This window comes from Pongo pygmaeus, chromosome 1 (genome assembly GCF_028885625.2).
Source record: "Pongo pygmaeus isolate AG05252 chromosome 1, NHGRI_mPonPyg2-v2.0_pri, whole genome shotgun sequence".
In the NCBI taxonomy this organism is placed as follows: Eukaryota; Metazoa; Chordata; class Mammalia; order Primates; family Hominidae; genus Pongo; species Pongo pygmaeus.
The window spans coordinates 59,879,513-59,902,974 of record NC_072373.2 but is presented as its reverse complement, the minus strand read 5'-3'; positions in this window follow the sequence as shown (position 1 = coordinate 59,902,974).

Genomic DNA, 23,462 nt, shown 5'->3' with positions numbered 1-23,462 from the left:
CTCTAATTTTAAAGTGTACATGGTTCAACTATGTAAATAAAATGAATAATACTGAATACAGAGGGTATTTCCTATAAAGAGCAACTACAACTCAGCTCTGACTACTTTTCCTCAGGCAAGAGGCCTGTCACGCTGTTAGAGAGATCTGATTCTTTTATGAGAAGACAGTAAGTCAGATCTTTAAAATGTGAAATGTCCTGAAAAAAATGCATTACATGTATATTTCTAAGTGTGTATATATATATATATACACACACACATACTTAACCAGATTTTACACCTCTAATATAGACATGTATATATTTTTTCAAGCAGCTTCAAAAACATGTATCCTCATGAACATCTCAATGTCATGTAGTCAATGAAATTGAACTGTAACATTTTAAACAGCTGTCAAAATCAGCTCAATCCAAATTATGAGTTAGCATAATATTAAGTTTTACATTCCTCAAGAAATAAGGCAGAATTACTTATTGATAAATAAAAATTAGTCAGTTTTTATAACCAATTTGTAACAATATTGTTAAATGGAAGAATTTTTGATAAAATTATTAGAATAAATACCACTTAGCTATACTATCTCCAAAATAGAGGTTTAAGTTAAAGAAAACACCTAATAAAACAAACATTTGTTAAACTTTTACCATGTTCCAGGCACTCTGCTAAACAACAGACATGTAAATGTGAAAAGGCCATGGTTAATGAGATGTATAGTACTGCATATGTTTTTTAAAAAAATTATTCTTTTGTATATACATATACTGCAGACAGGGGAAGAAAGTCATTTAAATTTTCAATAGTGTGATTAGGCAAGGCATTTCAAGAACAATTCTATTTCTGATAATTTATTTTTCATTGATAATTAGAGTTACAGGCAAGAAAGTTGTTACAAGAAACTTAATCATAATATAGATATATAATTTAATATTCAACATGCAAAAATTTATAAACTACATAAATAAGATTGAACATGCTGACATTAAAATTATGCTTTCAGGTATATTAAATGATAAATATTCACAATAATATTGTGAGGTGAACACAGTATGTAAATATATAAACAGTGTGATTCCTACTCAATGTTTTTATAGAAAAGTAGATAAGGGAGTATGAAGAAATGTGGGTGGAATTATACATAGATAAGTAAACATATAGATATGGATAGAGTAAGCAGCCATTACAAATATTTTGTTGTATATCTGATTCATATGATTACATAAGATTTCTTTCTTTATACGCTTCTGGAATGTTTAAATGTTTATATGGAGATTCCATATTAAATTCCTAATCAGAACATAAAATTAAAGACCTTTCTCTGGCTACCTACTCTCTAGCCCACTTCCTCATTCTGTGAGAGTTATATGCTTCCTTTGAATTCAGTACCCACATAAACATCTTTGCATTAAAAATAATCATAAGTGATCATGATTTTATCGCCTTTAAGAAACTGTAACCTCTTGAAAAGCAGAAATATTTTAAGAAGTGTCTGTTCATATCCTTCACCCACTTTTTGATGGGGTTGTTTGATTTTTATTGTAAATTTGTTTAAGTTCCTTGTAGATTCTGGATATTAGACCTTTGTCAGATGGATAGATTGCAAAAATTTTCTTCTATTCTGTAGGTTACCTGTTCACTCTGATGGTAGTTTATTTTGCTGTGCAGAAGTTCTTTAGTTTAATTAGATCCCATTTGTCAATTATGGCTTTTGTTGCCATTGCTTTTGGTGTTTGAGTCATGAAGTCTTTTCCCATGCTTATGTCCTGAATGATATTGCCTAGGTTTTATTCTAGGGTTTTTATGGTTTTAGGTCTTACATTTAAGTCTTTAATCCATTTTGAGTTAATTTTTGTATAAGGTGTAAGGAAGGGATCCAGTTTCAGTTTTCAGCATATGACTAGCCAGTTTTTGCAGCACCATTTATTAAATAGGGAATCTTTTCTACATTGCTTGATTTTTGTCAGGTTTGTCAAAGATCAGATGGTTGTAGATGTGTGGTGTTATTTCTGAGGCCTCTGTTCTGTTCTATTGGGCTATATACCTGTTTTGGTACCAGTACCATGCTGTTTTGGTTACTGTAGCCTTGTAGTATAGTTTGAAGTCAGGTAGTGTGATGCCTCCAGCTTTGTCCTTTTTGCTTAGGATTATCTTTGCTATATGGGCTCTTTTTTGTTTCCATATGAAATTTAAAGTAGTTTATTCTAATTCTGTGAGGAAAGTCAGTGGTAGTTTGATGGGAATAGCAGTGAATCTATAAATTACTTGGGCCAGTATGGGCCATTTTCATGATATTGATTCTTCTTATCCATGAGCATGGAATGTTTTTCTATTTGTTTGTGTCCTCTCTTATTTCCGTGAGCAGTGGTTTGTAGTTCTCCTTGAAGAAGTCCTTTATGTCCCTTGTAAGTTGTATTTCTAGATATTTTATTCTGAACAATGAGAACACATGGACACAGGGAGGGGAACATCACACACCAGGGCCTGTCAGGGGGTGGAGTGCAAGGGGAGGGAGAGCATTAGGACAAATACCTAATGCATGCGGGGCTTAAAGCCTACCTGATGGGTTTATGGGTGTGTGTGGCAAATGACCATGGCACATTTATATCTATGTAACAAAGCTGCACATTCTGCACATGTATCCCAGAACTTAAAGTATTATAATAATAATAATGATTAAAAACAGAGCATGTGAGAGAAATAGAGAAGGAAAGAGAGAAAGCGAAGGGGAGATCTTAATACTCCAGATATTTTCCATAAACTTCAAACATGTTTCTGTCTTCTTTCAGTTTTCCACCATGGTAAAGTCTGAAAGGTAACCTGGACATATAATCTACAAGACAATGCTCTTATTTAATCACCCATCCCACAGCTGCTGGCCTGTGTCTGATGAAGAACCTTAATTCTTATATTATCATCCTTACAATAAACTAAAACTTGTAAAATTTTTCCTCGTATCTTATTGAAATAATATGTAATTTATTATATTTTTCTTTAATGACAAAATTGTGATGGCTTTCTTGCTTTGTTTTTCTCTGCAGCCTCTTAATAGACTTATCATTGAGATGCCAAATTATCACCTGTGTTCTCTGTACAACTGGATATTAAAAAAAAAAAGCAGGAACCATGATCTTCAGTTTTTCTCTAGAAATAAATATCCACACTTGGATATAGAAGAAAAATGTTTAAATGAGGTTTGCTGTTTCCATTGCAACAAAATATACTGATATATTTTAACAGTGCCTAAGAGACAATATTTTAAAGTGGTAAATTTTGCTGCTAATGTAACCTGAAAATCCTCTATAATTAGAGGGTTAGCATATTCTAGGATGTATATATCAAAAATTGTGTTATGTTTCAACATTTTAAGCATGCACACATATATATGTAAGACACAAATGTTCCAAATAATTTTCATTGTCGTTGTATAGATTCTACAGTATTTCTTGTCATTTTTATGCACTTGTCAAAACAACTGCAGAAACATTTATTGGTTAGTTTCTGCTTTAGCATTTTATTTTCAGTTGACATTTGCTAACTGGCTATTAGTCATTTTTTTTTTAATCTCTAGAAAGACCTCCAAATCCAATGCAATTTTCTCTTATTATTTTCCCCAGTGCTGAATTATTTGAACTTCTAAGGCCTTTTTATGTGAGTGTAGAAAGATAAAATAGATCAAACTGAACCTTTTAATAAAACTTCAATGAAGTGATAAATCAGATAGCTATTGCAAACAATGTAGAAGTACACTTGTGCCATTAAATGATGTAAGAGGCACATCTAGCATAAATGAGTTGTTTGGAAATCAAAGAAACATCCCTCTGTTTAATATTTCCTGCAAATTGATCCTTCAAACTCTATTTTTTAGCAAAATAACTTGTTGTCTTTGAATTGGGATATTTGCAGGTATTTATCAGCAATAATCATGTTTTCAATTACATTAAAGTCTCAAAGTTTGAAAGTACAAACCTGTTATTGTGTATTTATTGACTTTTATTTTAAAGTTTAATTTGTACCAGTGAAGAACTCCAATGCCTTCTATATTAGAAAGTAATATTAATACTTTTTTTGAGAACATACATATCAGATAAATGAAATCAATAAGGTGACAATATTCTTATAAAACAAAGATTGATAGAACTATGTCATACATGCTCACCTTTTCAAAGGGGGTAAGTTTGAGCTTCTGTGTTCCCCTGGTGTTTTCAAGATTGTTTTGATGAGTTTGTTGTTAGTAATATTTTTAATAGTATATTTTCTCTAGTCTTCCAAAAGACCAAATTCAAAGAGATTAAGAAAGAAGTTTGTCACTAAAGAGAACTTTCTTTGTCTAACCTAAGTAGCAAGAAAACAATTCAAGCTACCCCATTCTCTTTTACCTCCTATAGGAATTGAGAAGAAATGGGACATGTAAGCTGCTCAGATTTTCTTGGTGCGCATCCTGGATCTCTGTGTAAATATTTCCAGTATATATAACACAATTCAAAAAATCAAATATTTGTTTTTATACTTACCGTTAGAGTTCAGATTGAATGGTTACATATGGAAGTTTTGTAGTATTTAGCACCATTCTTGGATTTGATTAGTGTGGTTAAGATAGTTGTCTATGATAGAAATCCGGGCTTCTAATAGTACTCTGTAAACCTTAATTCTTAGACTATCAAGATTGAAAAAGGGATTTTAATAACTGGAAGAGGCAACACCTCCTTTTTTTAACAACACATCACCACAAACCCATGTTAGGCCAAAAGAAACTTTCTTGGGTAAATATACCCTCTAAAGCTGAAAAAATACTCACTTTTTTAAAAAAGATACTCTTGTTGTTGTTAATTATTCAACCAAAAAGAGGAGGGATCTGTAGTGGGTGGAGAAGATGGCAATTAGAGCACATCACAGCATTTGCTCAACAGCATTTCAAATAATTCCGACTGCTCCCAGAGAGATAGAAACACTCCCTGCTGATAGCCAGGTTGCTTTGAATTTCTTTGCTGCCTTCTCTATTGTCTCATCTCCAGATTCTCTACTAAGTGGGGAGACCACATTAGGGTAAATCACCAAAGCTACTGAACAGAAGAATCTGACCTAGAAATCAAATCCCTTCTACTTTATTCCCCATGAGAATTTTACCTAAAAAGTGGAAGAAAAATATATCTGTTCAGCTGTGGCAGCACAATTTCTCTATTTATGAAGTTGGAATATTTTTTGTATTTAAACACATAACTCCTTCAAGTAAATATAACTCACAATTTTAGGGAACCCTACTAAATTTTCTATTTTATTATCTTTGCCATCCATACATAATGGGTTGCTCTATGATCTCAAATTTCCATGGTCAGTCATTGAAAAATGAAACAAAACAATGTTCTAGTGAATAATTATTTTATTTAATCTCTAGAGATATTTTCAGGCATTGTTTCTCTGACAGTGAAATATAGATAAACTTTCAGAAACAGAGGTGAAAGACAGAAGGAAAGAAAGAGAGAGGGGGTAAAGATTACTACCATAAATAAATTATATTTTGGCTTTTTAAACTGAAATATATATAACATAAATAAAATCTATATATTACTTAAATTTAATGCTTTTGGTTTCTTGATGATCTATTAAATAGCAACATGACTCTAAACTCTGTTATCTGATATTTCAGCAGAGTCTTATACACGGAAACAGTGTATTAAAAAATATTACTTTAGTGTAAATATGTAGTGAGGTCATTAAAATGGCAAAAGAGCTGAGCCAAGAGGTAATTTTTCTTAAAGCATTCTACCATCCCTAAGATTGATTTTTTTCATGTTTTAATTTTATAATCTATAATTTTAATTTCTTAAAGTAATATTAAACTGTAGAACATAATTTTATAAAAAGTATCAACCTTGTAACTATTGCAGATTTTGTATCATTGTCATTTCCACTACTCTGCCAGAAAAAACCTGGAAGATTTGTCCAAATTTTGTCTACTTAACTTCCAATTCTTATTGTTTCATAGATGTGTTCAATGAGATTACAGCCTAGATAATACACATGTATCTTAGATGAAAGAATGGCCCACGACTGCAGCATTTTTATTTCTCTATGGAGGAAAAGAAATACATAACATAGGAATGTCCTGAAATATGGAAAACTATTTCAAAATGGTGAATATCCATGAACATGACAACTCTTCCTTGCTCCTGTCACTTTATAAACATTGTTTTTTAAAAAAGGGTACATAAAATTAGCAACTGGATGCTAAAGCCTTTTGGTACTATCGACATTTTCACTAAATTTCTAAAGATACTTTAAATGTCTCTATATTTCCCCACCTCTTGGATAAATTCATCATTAACTCTTCATTACTAAAAATATAAATTTTCAATGAATCAAAGACATGGACTGAGTAAAGAAGAAATACTGCCATATATATGTATGTGTGTGTGTGTGTGTATATATATGTGTGTGTATATATATACATATATATATACTTTATATATGTATACTTTATATATGTGTGTATATATACATATATACTTTATATATGTGTGTATATATACATATATACTTTATATATGTGTGTATATATACATATATACTTTATATATGTGTGTATATATACATATATACTTTATATATGTGTGTATATATACATATATACTTTATATATGTGTGTATATATACATATATACTTTATATATGTGTGTATATATACATATATACTTTATATATGTGTGTATATATACATATATACTTTATATATGTGTGTATATATACATATATACTTTATACATGTGTGTATATATACATACATACTTTTATATATGTGGATATATTATATATACTTTATATATGTGGATATATCCACATACATACTTTATATATATACTTTGTGTGTATACTTTATATATGTGTATATATACACATATACTTTATATATGTGTATATATACTTTATATATATACTTTATATATATATACTTTATGTATATATAATTTATATATATATACTTTATGTATATATAATTTATATATATACTTTATATATATACTTTATATATATATACTTTATATATATATACTTTATATATATACTTTATATATATATACTTTATATATATACTTTATATATATATACTTTATATATATACTTTATATATATATACTTTATATATATACTTTATATATATATACTTTATATATATACTTTATATATATGTAGTATATATACTACATATATACTTTATATATGTAGTATATATACAGCATATATATATATGGCTTTATCATCCAGTTGCTAATTTTACGTACCCTTTTTAAATTATGTATGTGTATATATACACATATATATATTTTATATATACATAAAGTGTGTATATATGTACTTTAGAAACAGTAGAAATAGAATGTAAAGCAATGGACATTGTAATTTTTTAATTTTTTTAATTGGAAACAATAAAATTCCGTATTTGTGATGTATAATTGTACCAATTTTGACAAAAGCATAGAGTCATATATCTACCACCACAATCATGATACATAACAGTTTAATTATCCTAAAAAATTATCTTGTGCTGCTCCTTTGTAGTTAACCTGTTTCCTCATCCTTAATCCAAAAATTAACTGATCTAATCTCAAAAACTATAGTTTTTGTAATTCACAAAAGTCATATATACAAAAGTTATATTGAATATCTTAATGGTTTTTAACACTAGTTTTTTTTCTTATAAAATATAATCCCTGTTAGTGTACACATCAATAGTTTAGTGCCTTTTATTTCTGAATATTTCTTTTCTGGGCTTCATGAATCTGTGCTTTGTGCTATTATTAATTTGTAAAATTCTTAGTCCATATTATTATAATATTCCTTTTGCTCTTCTCTCTTTCTGCTGTTCTTCTGGAACTCCAACTATAACTATACTTGATAATTCAGTATACAAACAATTACATTATATATAATGTTCAGATGTTTCAAATTCCTTAGGACTATATTATTATAGCAGTCAAGAGAGTTCATATAACCCTAGGGTAAGGCAGAAAACATATATTTTTGCTCTTATCATATGCATACAAATTGTTTCCGGTCCTTCTTTTTGATTAGGATTGGAAAAGTGCATTTGGCAGTTCAAAGGTACGAGCATTATATTGGAGGCTGTGTTAATCAACTCTGAGTAAATCTTGTCATCTCTGACACCATAGCTAAAATTGGGCTGCTAATTATCTGAATTAACCTACTGTAATCCTCATACCTAGTTTTTGCAGGTACAAGAATATTAAATAAATTTGGATGAGATAGGTGCAACTACTCCTGATTCTTTCAGGTTTTTAAAGGAGGTATTCATCTATGCTCTTCTACCAGGGAGGTGGCATTGTATTGTATTTACTAATTTTCTTCAGGCTACATGTATGTGTGTGGAGATTGGGGTAGGAAGAGTGTCTTAGAAGTTTCCACTTGGCTTTTAATGCTGTGGTAACTCTTACCCTATGAACCAAGGAACTAAGAAATGTGTGGTTTCTATCAACTAACAAATATATCTATTCCAATTATCTATTTAGGAACTAGAAAAATGGTGTGAGTAGACCAACAGACTCTCCTGTAAGCCAGATATAAGGCAGGATTCCATTTATTACTTGATCTTATATGTCTTCACTATAAAAGAAGGTCTATGGTAATATGAGCCTGGATATCAATGACATCTCAGATTCTGTGCCAAATATTCTGAAAATGGTTAGGTGTTTACCTTTTCTTACATTACAGGTACCAGAGTAAATAGCCATAAGTCTCTGATGAATGAACATTAAAATATTTACTGTAAATAATTCCTGTGGTGTTAGAAGGTCCTACCCTCACTTTGATGTAGTTCTAATAACTGACTCTGGTTTGACAACTGGGCAAGAGGTCATTACTTGTTATTCAGGAGATTACCATCAGTCCTGATGATAAATCCTTGTATTGTCACGTTTAAACCTTTTATTTGTAAGGATTGAGAAATATTACAGTTGGACGTCACTCTATCTTGCTTCTGAAATGCTATTTTCTAATAACTCCAAAATTCCATATATATGTTGTTACCTGATGTTAATTATTGACCTAGTGGCAGGGAAGGATGGTGAAAATAAATCCTGTAGACATTGCATGGCAGAAGCTTCTGCAACCTGTATAAGCAAGAGGGGGAAGTAGCTTTAAACAGGAAAAAAAAGGGGGGCTTCTTTTGCAGACCTATATATCTCAGGAGGATCGAGAATTTCAAGATTGTAAAGGGTACTGACTTCAGACAACCCCATCCAGAGATTTTGTTTGATATTCTTTCCCAGTCAAGAGATCAAGACTTTGACCTTGATGTAGCAGTCTGGTTAGTATAGAAAATGCAATAAATTTCTGTTACTTAGGCCACCCAGTGTGTGGTATGTTATTGCTGGAGCCCTAACAAACATAGAGAGAACCAATTGTGACTATTAATTTTCTACGTTAGGATTCTTGGTTGGAAGTTGAAAAATTCATTTTACCTACCTTAAAAACAGAATGCAACTTATAATCAAAGATTCAATAGTGTGTCAAGGAAGACAAGGGAAGTGAGGTGGGACATTGTGAGTGAATAGGTTCTGGGAACAAATACACAGATACAGGGCTCCTTGAATCTCATTGTCCACCTCTTCTGTTGTTTCATTATCTGTCTCTGCTAATAGTCTTCCTTTGAACTAATAGGCCCACATGGTGAGAAGCATGGCATCTAAATACCTCTGGGAAACAGAATCGTATCTCTCTCTTTCTCTCCCTCATTTGCTTTATAAATTTCAATTCCAGGAAAAGGGTTTTTGATTAAATAAGTGCCCCTACCTCAGCTATTGAACTGTGCCCTGAGGTGTTGCCAGTAAGTCTCATGTATTACAGATTAAGAGAAAGGACAGGTCTCCTTCAAAAAGGGAGAGAGGAAGACTTTGGGTAATCTACTAGATGTACAACTACTTACACTGTGTTTGGTTGAAAGATTTATTGGGTAGTCATTTTTTACTTATTCCCAGCACCAGTAACTTGAAAACTTTGAAGAATAAACCTTTAGAAGGCCATAGTAATAACTACAGCAATAATGCTATATCTTTCTATCTATCATCTATCCATCCATCTAATTATGTTTATTCACTTCAGTGCACTTATATTTGTATCATCTAATTTAATTCTAGCTAAAACTGATTAAACCTTTAAAACAATTATAATCATTATGCTGGTGAAAAGACTGGGCTCATATACACACATACGTGTCTCCTAAAGATCTGTTTAGAATGAGGCATTGTTAAGAATAAAGGTTTCAAGTATCTTACTCAAGTAATTAGCCCAGAAATAGTGGAACTGCACTGTATTAGGATTCTAGAGACCTTGATTATGACACCAATCATGAGAGTATTTATAAAACTGTAACATCTGTCTTTATAAAATAATGTCTGTTTGTGACTCTTTAAATCATGTCTTTTGGCATTCTCACTGACTCTTGTGTACCTTAACTTTTTTTTATTTTGAAACATTAGTCGAGTTTGTATTAAAAAATAATATCAATTATCACCAACGGATGCTTTTATACTATGATATCTTCAGTGGAATTTTCTCATTTGTTTTATGTTTAAACAATTTTGTGCCTACATCAACTGGAGATAAACACATGTCTGTTAACTAATATTTTAGAGGCATTTGAATGTCATTTGAGTTTTTACTCATAAAACAAGAAAAGACTAGAAAACTCAACCCAAGTTCATGGAATATTTATATTCTCCATCTGCATGCCACTCATTGTGTAAACACAGAAATTGTCAAATGAAGCAGCAAAATGTAGGGCCTTTATAAAGTGCTATTCCCTGCTGAGCAGATTCTTGGAAACACTGCAAGTCTTGCAAGAAATATGAAGGGAGTCTTCTTTGAAACAAGCATGATATTCCATGCTGAGACAAATCACACTCACAGGTTATATGAACATTGAAATTAGAATTACGAACCAGAAGCAGGAAACTCTAGCTAGAGATTCTACATCCAAATAAATACGAAGAAAAGTGTTAGTGTTTAGAAAAATGTAAAACATAAAATAAAGCAAATAGAACAACAACAAAAAAAATGCTAAGGGTTATATATTGTTATCATTTAAAAAAAAAAGATATCCTGTTCTGACTATGTTGATAAGTGCACCCCTACAAAATGTGAATGCTGAAGGTATAACAATTGCAAACCTAATTAGACGAACCAGATGTGAATATGGTAAAAGCCATTTCAGGAAAAACTAGTTTCGGCATCCTTGCTGTTTAAATCTTCCTATCTCCTCTTTCTAAAGTGAATGTCAAATATAAACATCCTTAATATAAAAATGTATAGCTCATATTATTTTAGAGCATTTTTTGTTTATGGTCTCTGCATAGATTTGTATGTTTTTAAGTGACTGAAGTTTTGTAAAATATTGTCTTCCCAGAGTTCTATGTAACTTGCAGTAATATTACACCTACACACTCCTGCAAATGAAAGATGAAAAATAAGTGAATCATAAAAGCTTAAAAACTAATTATAATAAAATGGATTCCAAACAAAATTATCAAATTAGAAGATAAATAGATATAATGATACGTTTATTTTTACCATAAAGCTTCTTCAAATAAGGAGTATAATTTTTTTTTCTATATTCTCCACAAATACATCAAACTTCAGTGTAACATATGGACTAAGTGGAACAAATAAAATCTAAATATGTATCTAATATGTTATATGTGACAAAGCTGTGGGAAATTAATTCCAGTATTGTGATTTATGTGAGAAATTATGCAAATATTGCTCATTATAATCAATTATTAGAAATGTCTAACTTATAACAAGGGCAAAAAATTGTGAAAAAATAATAATATAATTATGGTTTACACTTATGACGTAAGCTAGGCAACCAGGATACTTTATTTTCCTGTTAATTGTATGCTATTACTTTAGGATTGTATGAATAAAGCAATAAAAAATAAGGTGCACTGGGAAATATTTCAACTACTAACTCAATATAAGAAATGTTTGTATACAATTTGAATGATTTAAAGGCATTACTATCAGAGTGTTTTAAATATAATAGAGTTTTATATAATCCAGGTCAATCACAATGAATATTAAAATAATATGTAAGATTACATAGTAAAAAAAATTTCTTTATTATTTCTTGAGAATTAATGTCTGTTCACTTATCCAATCTTTACAGACTCTTTAACACAGAATTTCTTCTAGTTACTATGGGAAATAAGGTACAGCCTTGTCTTTGATGTACATATGGTAAAGTTAGAAAGATAATTTAAAATTTTAATTTGTGTTTTTTTAGAGACAGGGTCTCACTCTCTCACACAGATAAGAGTACAGTGGTGTGAACATGGCTCACCGGAGCCTCAACCTCCTGGACTCAACCCTTCTGCCTGCTGAGCCTCCCAAGTAGCTAGGACTATGGGTACACTCCACCATGGCTGCCTTTTTTTTTTTTTTTTCTGCAGAGATGGGGGGTCTTACTATGTTGCATAGGCTGGTCTCAAACTCCTACCCTCAGGCATTCCCACTGTCTTAGCCTCCCAAAGTGCTGGGATTATAGGCATGAGCCAGCAGGCCCAGCCAGTTTATACAATATAATGATGTTCTATGGATTGTTATGAATAAATGTTGTTTTGAAATTATACAGTATTTAGGAAAGCATGTAAAGAGACAATAGAGTATAGGTTGTGAGGGTAATAATAGGTAACATTTACAAAGATAGTGCAGTTGGTGAAATAAAGCATGAAAAAGGCATTGGGCATAAGCAAAATGGACTAGAAGAGAAGCGATCGGGATAACACCAAAGATTATGTTAGACCAAAGTGTCATACACCTGAGAGGGGAGAAGAAAAGCAGCATGTGGTAATATAGAAGACATAAAGGTTATTCACACGGGCTCTGAAAACGTATTTCCTGGTTTCAGATCAGGCTCTCCCTCTTACTGACATTGATTAGTCAGCTTAAACTCTATATGGTTCGGTTTTGTCCTGTATAAAATGGGGGTAATATTTTCTGTCTCATGGGATAGTTGTGAAGATTAAAGTTTTCATATATATATATATGTTACATATATGTGCGCATATATACGCACTCATATATATACATATATATAAATATAAAATGCTTATACCACTAAGTGACATACTGTAATTATCTGGTAGTCTATAATAAATTATTAACATTATTACTAAATAATTAATTTATTTATTTTGACACAGAGTTTCACTCTGTCTCCCAGGCTGAAGGGCAATGGTGCTATCTCGGCTCATTGCAACCTCTGGCTCCTGGGTTCAAACGATTCTCCTGCTTTAGCCTCCTGAGTAGCTGGGATTACAGGCACCTGCCACCATGCGCAGCTAATTTTTTTGTATTTTCAGTAGAGATGTTGCTTTGCCATGTTGGCCAGGCTGGTCTAGAACTCCTGACCTCAAGTGATCCACCAGCCTTGGCCTCTCAAAGTGCTTAGATTACAGGCATGAGCCACCACGCCCAGCTTGTATGCTATAACGAATTATTAAATATAATGTAGTTTGACGGAGGTAGAACTTCCTTTAAAGGCAAAGTGAAGATATCTGTAAATTTTCTCCCCCATATTATTAACAAAAATTCTTAAAGAATTATCAAAGCCAATTTTTTTCAGATCGCCAAAAATTAACCAAAGTTTAAAACAATTTAAAAATGATTTATTCAAGAAAAAAGCTAAACCACAGTACTAACAGGGGGATTTGTGATACTTTAACTTGGCCTACAACTGCTTTTCTCTTCCCAGCTCTGTGACAGCCTTGAAAATTAGCAGTTCTAATGACAACAATAGTTATGAAAAGCATTAGCCTCATAGCCATAGGCAAGGTTAGATGGGTTCAGAGTTCTCTAAAATTCCTATTCAATATCTGGCCTATCACACAGTTCCTGAAAAATCTCTACTGAGAGAGCACTGTGATTATTTGACCTAACCCAGAGCTTGCTGAATAAGAAAAGCCTTACCCTCAGGGTGATAGTTGAAAACAATCAGCTGCAACTTTTTTTTTTAATTTCCACTTTTAAATACGATGGTGTAAGATGATCAACTAGATATGGTCAGGAAACACTTCTACTACTAAGAGACAAGACCACCAAGAATACTGGCATAATCCAAACAGATCTTTGGAACAAAGGCATTGAGAGTCATCAAAGGGATGCAGAGCCCAGATTCAAAGGGGAAGAAGCTGGGAGCCCTGCATATGGTTGCCAACCATGAGGGCTTGTTTTGGACCCTGAGCAGTTTCTGGGGATGTGGTAAGTGAAAGAGGTGTGGAGTGGCTCACTCTTGCCATGGACCTTCAGAATCTTAGCTGCAGGAGAGCCCATGACCCATATGAACACTTGAGTGGGCAGGGAGAACTGCCCAGCGAATTGACAGAGATGGAGCTCCAGCTTGAACAGAGCCAACAGAGCCTGGCCAGGGAACGACTGCAGTGGAGCATGGCCATGGGCACCTATTCTTCAAGATTGCCATGCTCCTCTAGGTGGCTTTAGCATTTGTTGGATGCCAGACCTGGTCAGAGCAGGGCTATCTTGCCTGTGGGGTGGGGCCAATCTGATCTGAGAGTTCCCCATGTCTGCTGGCCTCTCCAAGGGTTCCTGCCTGGCTGCTTGTAGCACAGTTTCGGCTGCCCAGAGGAAGCACTTGCCAGAGTCCACTACCATAACTCTTTACCAGCAGACACCACCTAACAGTTGAAGACCTTCTGCACAGGGGCCTCCACTGGCACACGTGTGCCTGCAGCCCTCTCCATGCTACTTTGGTAGTGTGAGCACATGAGCTGTCACCACCACTGCCCCCTGCTGATGTACACGCATGTGAGGAAATCTCTCCATCATGCTGCTGCTCCACCAAGTGCATTTGTAGGCCCATCTGATCAGAGTTTGTCACCAGTGGACTGGGAACACCTTGAACCTTTAGGCACAGCAGATGTTTAACACGAAGGGGCAAGAGAAAAAGCCATAGGCATGGGTTCCAGCTCCTGGAGTTAGAGCACACAGCCCAGGAGTGCTCAGCTGAGCCCAGGCTCCATCCAGATATAAAGCCATCAAGGAAACCCAACTTATACCACAGTGAAACCCTCAGGGCATCAAAGAATGCAAAAGCAAAAAGACTTATTCATAGGACAGTAACATCAAATATTAAAGAAATATCAGGGCACACAGATGAGAAAGGACCAATGCAAAACCTCTAGCATCTCTAAAAACCACAGTGCCTTCTTACCTCCAAACCATAGTCTCCCCAGCAATTGTTCTTAACCAGACTGAAATGGCCAAAAGGACAGACATAGAATTCAGAATCTGGATGGCAATGAAGATCATTGAGATTAAGAGGAAAATTAAAAGCCAATCCAAGGAATCTAAGGAATTCAATAAAACAATACAAGAGATGAAAGATGAAATAGCCATTTTAAGAAAGAACCACACAATGATAGTGAGAGTAGTGACAGACTTCAACACCCCACTGACAATGTTAGACTAACCATCAAAGCAGAAAATTAACAAAGATATTTGAGACCTAAACTTTGACACTTTGCCAAAGGGACCTAACAGAAATCTACAGAATATTCCAACCAACATCAATGGAATATATATTTATTTCATCTGTGCATGGCACATACTTTAAGATTCACCACACACTGGTCTATAAAGCAATTCTAAAACAAACAAACAAATAAAAAACCCAAAATCAGAACAACCCAGACCATAGTGCAATAAAAATAGAAGTCAGTGGCAATACGATCTCTCAAAACCATGCAATTAAACAGAAATTAAACAACCTGTTCCTGAATGGCTTTTGAGTAAACAATGAATTTAAGGCACAAATCAAGAAATTCTTTGAAATTAATGAAAACAAACATACAACATACCATAATCTCTGGGATACAGGTAAAAAATTGTTAGGAGGAAAGCTTATAGCACTAAATGCCTATATCAAAAAGTTAGAAATCTCAAATTAACAACTTAACATCACACACAGAGAAACTAGAAAAATAAGAGTAAACCAAGCCCAAAGCTAGCAAAAGAAGTAACCAAAATCAAAGCTGAATTTAATGAAATTGATGGAAAAATCTACATGAAACATCAATAAAACCAAAAGTTTATTATTTGAAAGAATAGGCCGGGCACGGTAGCTCAGGCCTGTAATCCCAGCACTTTGGGAGGCCGAGGCGGGCAGATCATGAGGTTAGGAGTTCAAGACCAGCATGACCAACATGGAGAAAACTCATATCTACTAAAAAATACAAAAATTAGCAAGGCGTGGTTTGTCACACCTGTAATTCCAGCTGCTCAGGAGGCTGAGGCAGAAGAATCGCTTGAACCCTGGAGGCAGAGGTTGCAGTGAGCAGAGAACACGTCATTGCACTCCAGCCTGGGCAACAGAGCAAGACTCAGTCTCAAAAAAAAAAAAAAAAGAAAGAAAGAAAGAATAAGTAAGACTGAAAGATCACTAGGAGACTAATGAAGAAAAAGAGAGAGGCAAATCAAATAAACACATCAGAAATAACAAAGGTAACTTTTATACTAATCACACAAAAATAAAAAAGTAAATCCTTAAAGACTTTTGTGAACATCATTTACGCACACAATCCAGAAAACCTACAAATAAAGGATAGATTCCTGGAAAAAATACAGCCTCTCAAGACTGAACTATAACGAAATTGAATACCTGAGCAGAACAATAATGACTTCCAAAAATGAAGAGGTAATAAAAAACATATCAAGGAGAAAAAAACCTGAACCATACAGATTCACAGTTGAATTCTACCAGACATATAAACAATTGCTGATACAAATCCTACTGAAAATCTTCCCCAAAAATCAATGAAGGAGGACTCCTTCCTAACTCATTCTATGAAGCCAGCATCATTCAGGTGTAGAGAAACAACACAAACAAAACTTCAGGTCAATATCCTTGGTGAACATAGATGCAAAAATCCTCAACAAAATACTAACAAATTGACTTCAGCAGCACATCAAAAAGCTAATGCACCACATTCAAGTAGGTTTTATTCCTGGGATGCAAAGTTGGTTAAAGATATGGGAAAACAGTGGAAATCAATAAATGTGATTCAACACATAAGCAGAACAAACAACAACAACTACAACAAAAAACCCTCAGAAACCACATGATCATTTCAATAGACTCAGAAAAGGCTTTCGATAAAAGTCAATATACCTTCGTGTTAAAAATCCTCAACAAATTAGGCATCAAAGGAATCTACCTCAAATTAATAAGAGCCATTTATGACAAAACCACAGCCAACACCATAATGAAGCAGCAAAAACTGGATTCATTCTCCCTGAGAACCAGAACAACATAAGCATGCCTACTGTCATCATTTCTATTCAACATAGTACTGGAAGTCCTACCCAGAGCAATTAAGCAAGGGAAAAAAATTAAAAAGCATCCAAATATGAGGACAGAAAGTCAAACTATCTCTCTTTGCATATGACATGATTCTATAGCTAGAAAATCCCATAGTCTCTGCTCAAAGTTTTCTAGAACTGATAAACAACTTCAATAAAGTTTCAGGATACAAAGTCAATGTACAAAAATCAATAGCATTTCTACATATCTAAAATGTCCAAGATGAGATCCAAATCAAGAACACAATCTCTTTCACAATAGCCACAAATAAATAATATATCTAGAAAGACAACTAACCAGGAAGTGAAAGATCTCTTCAATGAGAATTGCAAAACAAAGAAATCAAAGATGATACAAACAAATAGGAAAACATTCCATGCTCATGGATAGAAATCCACAATATTATTGAAATAGCCATACTGCTCAAAGCAACTTACAGATTCAATGCTATTCCTATCAAACTACCAACATTATTTTTCAAAGAATTAGAGAAAATGATTCTAAAGCATATGGAACACCAAAAGAGCCTAATAGCCAAAGCAATCATAAGCAAAAAGAACAAAGCCAGAGCCATTACACTACTCTAATTCAAACTATACCACAAGGCTACCATAACCAAAACACATGGTACTGCTATAAACACAGACATATTGACAAATGAAACAGGTTAGAGGACCAGAAATAATGTGTTACACCTACAGTCATCTGTTTTCTGACACAGTAAAAAATAACAAGCAATGGAGAAAGAACTCCCTATATTAATAAATCATGCTGGAATAACCGGCCAGCCATATTCAGAAGATTGAAACTGGAACCCTTACACTCACCAAGTAAAATGTTAACTCCAAGTGTATTTAAGATTTGAATATAAGACATACAACTATGAAAACCTTAGCAAAAACCCAAGGAAATAGCATTCTGGCTATAAGTGTTGGCAAAGATTTCATGACAAAGACTTCAAAAGCAATTGCAATAAAAACAAAAATCGGCACGTGAGACCTAATTAGACTAAAGAGCTTTTGCATAGCAAAAGAAATAAGACTAAAGAGCTGTTGCATAGCAAAAGAAACTATCAACAGAGTAAACAACATACATAAGAAGAGAAATTATTTGCAAACTATGATCTGACAACGGTCTAATATCCAGAATCTACAAGAAACAAATCAATGTGCAAAACATGAACAACCTTATTAAAAAATGGGCAAAGGATATAAATAGACTATTCTCAAAAGAAGACTTGCACATGGCCATGAAGCACAAAAAATGCTCAACATTACTAATTAGGAGATAAATCCAAATAAAAGCCACAATGAGGTATCATCTCATACCAGTAAGTATGGCTAATATTAAAGATTTTTTTAAATGCCAGGTACATGGGCTCAAGCCTATATAACTATATTTCCAGCACTTTGGGGGTCTGAGTCAGGAGGATCACTTGAGTCCAGGAGTTTGAGATTGCAGTAAGCTGTGATTGTGCCAGAATATCAGTATGGGAGATAAAGTGAGACTCATCTCTTAAAAAAAAAAAAAGAAAGAAAGAAAGAAAAAAAAATACAGATGTTGGAGAGGTGGTGGAGAAAAGAGAAAATGAGAATGTTTACTGCTGGTGGGAATGTAAAATAATTCAGATAATGTGGGAAGAAATAAAGAAATTTGGAGATTTATCAAAAAACTTAAAACATAACTACCATTTGTCATAGTCATCCCATTACTGGGTCCCAGTGTGTCCCATCCCACCCAAAGGAATGTAAATCACTCTGCCATAAAGACGTGCATGCATATTTCCATCTCAGCACTATTCACAATAATGAAGACATGAAATCAGCCTAGATGATCAACAATGATGAACTGGATAAAGAAAATGTGGTATATATATACCATGGAATAGTATGCATTTATAAAAAAGAACAAGATCCTGTCCTTTGCAGCATCATGGGTGCACGTGGAGGCCATTATCCCAAACAAATTAACACAGGAACAGAAAACCAAATACCTCATATTCTCAATTATAAATGAGAGCTAAACATTGAATATAACTGGACAGAAAGAGGGGAAAAAGAGTCACGAGGTCTACTTAAAGGTGAGAGGAGGGTGAGTATTGTAAAACTCCATATTCGGTAATCTGCTCATATTTGTTACCTGGGTAACAAAATTGTATGTACACCAAACCCCAAGGAAACACAATTTACTCATATAACAAATCTGCATATGTACCCACTGAACCTACAATAAAAAATGGAAGAAAAAAAACTTTGATACCAGCTGATAAATTAAAACTCCAGCCAAAGCTGCGTGTGGTGGCTCACACCTGTAATCCCAGCATTTTGGGAGGCTGAGGCTGGCAGATACCTGAGGTCAGGAGTTCGAGGCCAGCCTGGCCAACATGATGAAACCCCGTTTTCACAAAAAATACAAAAATTAGCTGGGCATGGTGGTTCACACCTGTAATCCCTGCTACTCAGGAGGCTGAGGCAGGAGAATCAGTTGAACCCAGGAGGCAGAGGTTGTAGTGAGCTGAGATCACACCATTGCACTCCAGCCTGGGAGACAAGAGCAGAACTCCATCTCAAAAAATTTTTTTAAATAAAATAAAAATAAAACTGCAGCCAGAACTTTGAAAGAAACATCTAAGAATAACATTTTTATAGAGGGCTTTGAAAACCTCTGATATCTTCTTGAGGACCTAGAAGGCTGAATACACGTTCAGTGCTGTGTGCATGCTCATGAAGGACATGAGAAGATATTACTCTCTTCTGACTGGTCTTGAGGCCTAGCGCAAGCAGGAAACAAAGACATTAGGCGAAACCAAGGTGAAGGCTGAATTGCAGTTTCCTAGAGCATTAAAGACATGCCACAACACACAGAGCTTCTCAGTGCAAAGTGGAAAACTAACTTGATCAATACATGTAGGGAAATCTCTGTTAAATGGTTATCCTACCTCTAGTATATCTGAGTAGTGACGTCAGTGGCTACATACCATAGTAATATAGATTTTATAGAATTAGCAACAGAAAGTAACAAAAAAACAAAGAGCAACAAGCTCTGGAGGCAGTACAGTCTGATTTATAAAGTTGCCACGTTAAATTATCTAAAATGTGCAGTTTTAAAAAAATAGTTTAAAAAACAAGTAAATAGGAAAATACAGCTGGTACATAGGGAAAATGCAGTAAATGGGAAGAGTCTTGGAGGGGGCTAAAATGTTGGATTTACTAGGAATATTCTAAATTTTCAATTACATTCAAAGAACTAAAGAAAATTGTTTCTAAATAATTAATTGATAGTATTAGGAGGAAATCTCACCAAGTAAAGAATATCTAAAGAGAGAGAATAATAAAAAAGAACAAGATAGAAAGTCTGGAGCTGAAAAGTAGTGTAACCAAATTGAAAATTTACTGGGCACAGATAAATAATTTGAGAAAATCTAACATCCATTCATGATAAAAATTCTTACCAAATTTGGAATTGAAGGAAAATGTCCCAGCCTAATAAAGTTCATATATAAAACTCCTACAACAAACACAGTGGTTAATGGTAAAGGAATAAATGCTTTCCTCCTTTGTTGTAATAAGGCTGGAAGTTTTTTCCTTGCTTTTTCTATTCCGCATAGTACTGGAGGGTCTACCAATTGCAATAAGAAAAACAAATAAAAAGCAACTAAGAAGATAAATAAAATATTTGAATGAAAGAAGTGAAACTTCCTACAGTCATAGAAGACATGATTCTGTATGTTGAAAATTTAAAGAAATACTCCTTGACACACACACACACACACACACACACACACACACACACACACAGACACACATAAAAGGACCAAAAAAATAAGAACAACAAATGATCAAGATACAAAAATCAATGCATAACATTAATTTGCTTTATATGTATGAGGAATAAACAACTGGAAAGTGAAATTAAGAATAAAGTTGCATGCAAAAGAGCATAAAAACTAATTAAAAACATAGAAATAAATTTAACAAAGTGAAGGACCTATAAAAAATTTGCAAAATATTGCTAAGATAAATTAAAGATTTTAATGAAAGTAGAGATATTTCATGCTCATGGAGTAGAAGGGTCTGTATTGTTATGGTAGTGAATCTCCTCAAATTTAGCTAGTGATTCAATGCAATCTCTATCAATATTCTAGCAGGCTATTTTGCAGAAACTGCAATGTAGATCCTAAAGTTTATATGAAAATTAAAACACCTAGAAACACACATTGAAAGGAAAAAACGTGTTTGAAACATTTTCATTTTCTGATTTTAAAAATTATTAGATAGCTATGGTTTAAGATAGTGTGGTATTAGTAGAAAAATAAATTCAATAATCAATGAAAACAATAAGTATCCAAAGATGAATTCATATATTTTTAGTCAATTAGTTTTTGACAAAAGCATAATGACAATTCATCACGGAAGGATAGTCTGTTCAACAAATGATGCTGAGGAAGTTGAACACACACATTCAGATGAACTTAAACCTCACCTGACACCATGTGCAAAAATTAACTTAAACTGGGTCATAGACTTAATTGTAAACCAGAGAATATAAAGTTTCATTTTGACAAGAGACATATGTGTTCTGACTATCTGTTGTATGGCATGAAGACTCTTGTTAATAATAATGTACTACATACTTGAAAATTGCTGATAAAGTGGATTTTAAATATTCTCATTCTTATAATAAGTATTTGAGATAATAGGAATATCAATTACCCTGATTTAATTATTCCAACTGCATTCATATATCAAAACATTGTGCAATACTCCATAAAGATTCACAATAATAAAAAAAAAACTTTAAAGAGACTATAGGAGAATATATTTGAGGCCTTGGATTAGGCAAGATACAAATAAATAATAAACCAAAGGCATGACCCATTAAAAAATCTTTCACTTCAGAATAAACTGTCAAGAAAATGAAAATACAGTCAACAGTATGAAAAATATTTGCACAAGACATATATTATAAATAGCTTATATTCAGAATTTGAAAGAATTCTTACAGCTCAATAATAAGAGCAGATCATCCAATCAAAAAGTAGGCAAAATATATAAGCAGACATTACTTCAAAGAAGTTGTATGGATAGCTAATAAGCACATAAAATGATATGCAAGTGACTTAGTCATTAGGAAAATGAAAATTAAAACCACAATTTAACTATTTAATCCCCACTAAAATATCTATAGTAAGTAAAGTGGACAGTAACAAAGCTGGTGAGGAAGTGGAGACACTGGAACTCTAATAGTTTGCTGGAAGGAATGTAAAATGATGCAGTCACTTTAAGAGAAGTTTGGCAATTTCTGAAAAAGGTAAATATAAAACTACCTCATAACTGAGTATTTTAACTACTAGGTATATGCCATGGTTTTAATATTTATTCCTTCCAAAACATATGTTGATATTTAATCTCCAAAGTGGCAGTATTGAGAGGTGGGGCCTTCAGGGGTTGATTGGGTCATGAGGGCTCTACTCTGGTGAATCCACTAATTCATTAATGGATTAATGAGCTAAAAGGTTAATGGCTTATCCGGGAGTGAGACTGGCATATAAGAAGACAGACTTCAACTAGCATGTTCAGTCCCCTTCCATTTGATGCCCTACACAGCCTGAGGACTCTTCAGAGAATCCCAAAACGCAAAAAGGCTCTTACCAGATGCAACTGCTAAAATTTGGACATCCCACTATCCAAAACGTTAAGAAATAAAGGCTAGGCATGGTGGCTTATGCCTGTAATCCCAGCATTTTGTGGGGTGAGGGTGAGAGGAACACATGAGGCCAAGAGTTGAGAAATACATTTTATTTCTTATAAATTATCCAGTTTCAGATATTCTGCTATAAGCAATAGAAAACAGACTAGGAAAGTATTTAATCAAGAGAAATGAAAGTATATTTACATAAGTACACACATGTGAATGGTAATAGAAGCATTATTTATAACAACTAAAACCCAGAAATAATCTAAATAGAATAAATGAAGAGATGGAATGTGATACATCTACATAGTAAAATATTATTCATCAGTAAAAGAAAAAAATACTGTGACATACTATGAATTTAAAGCATACTACATTAAGT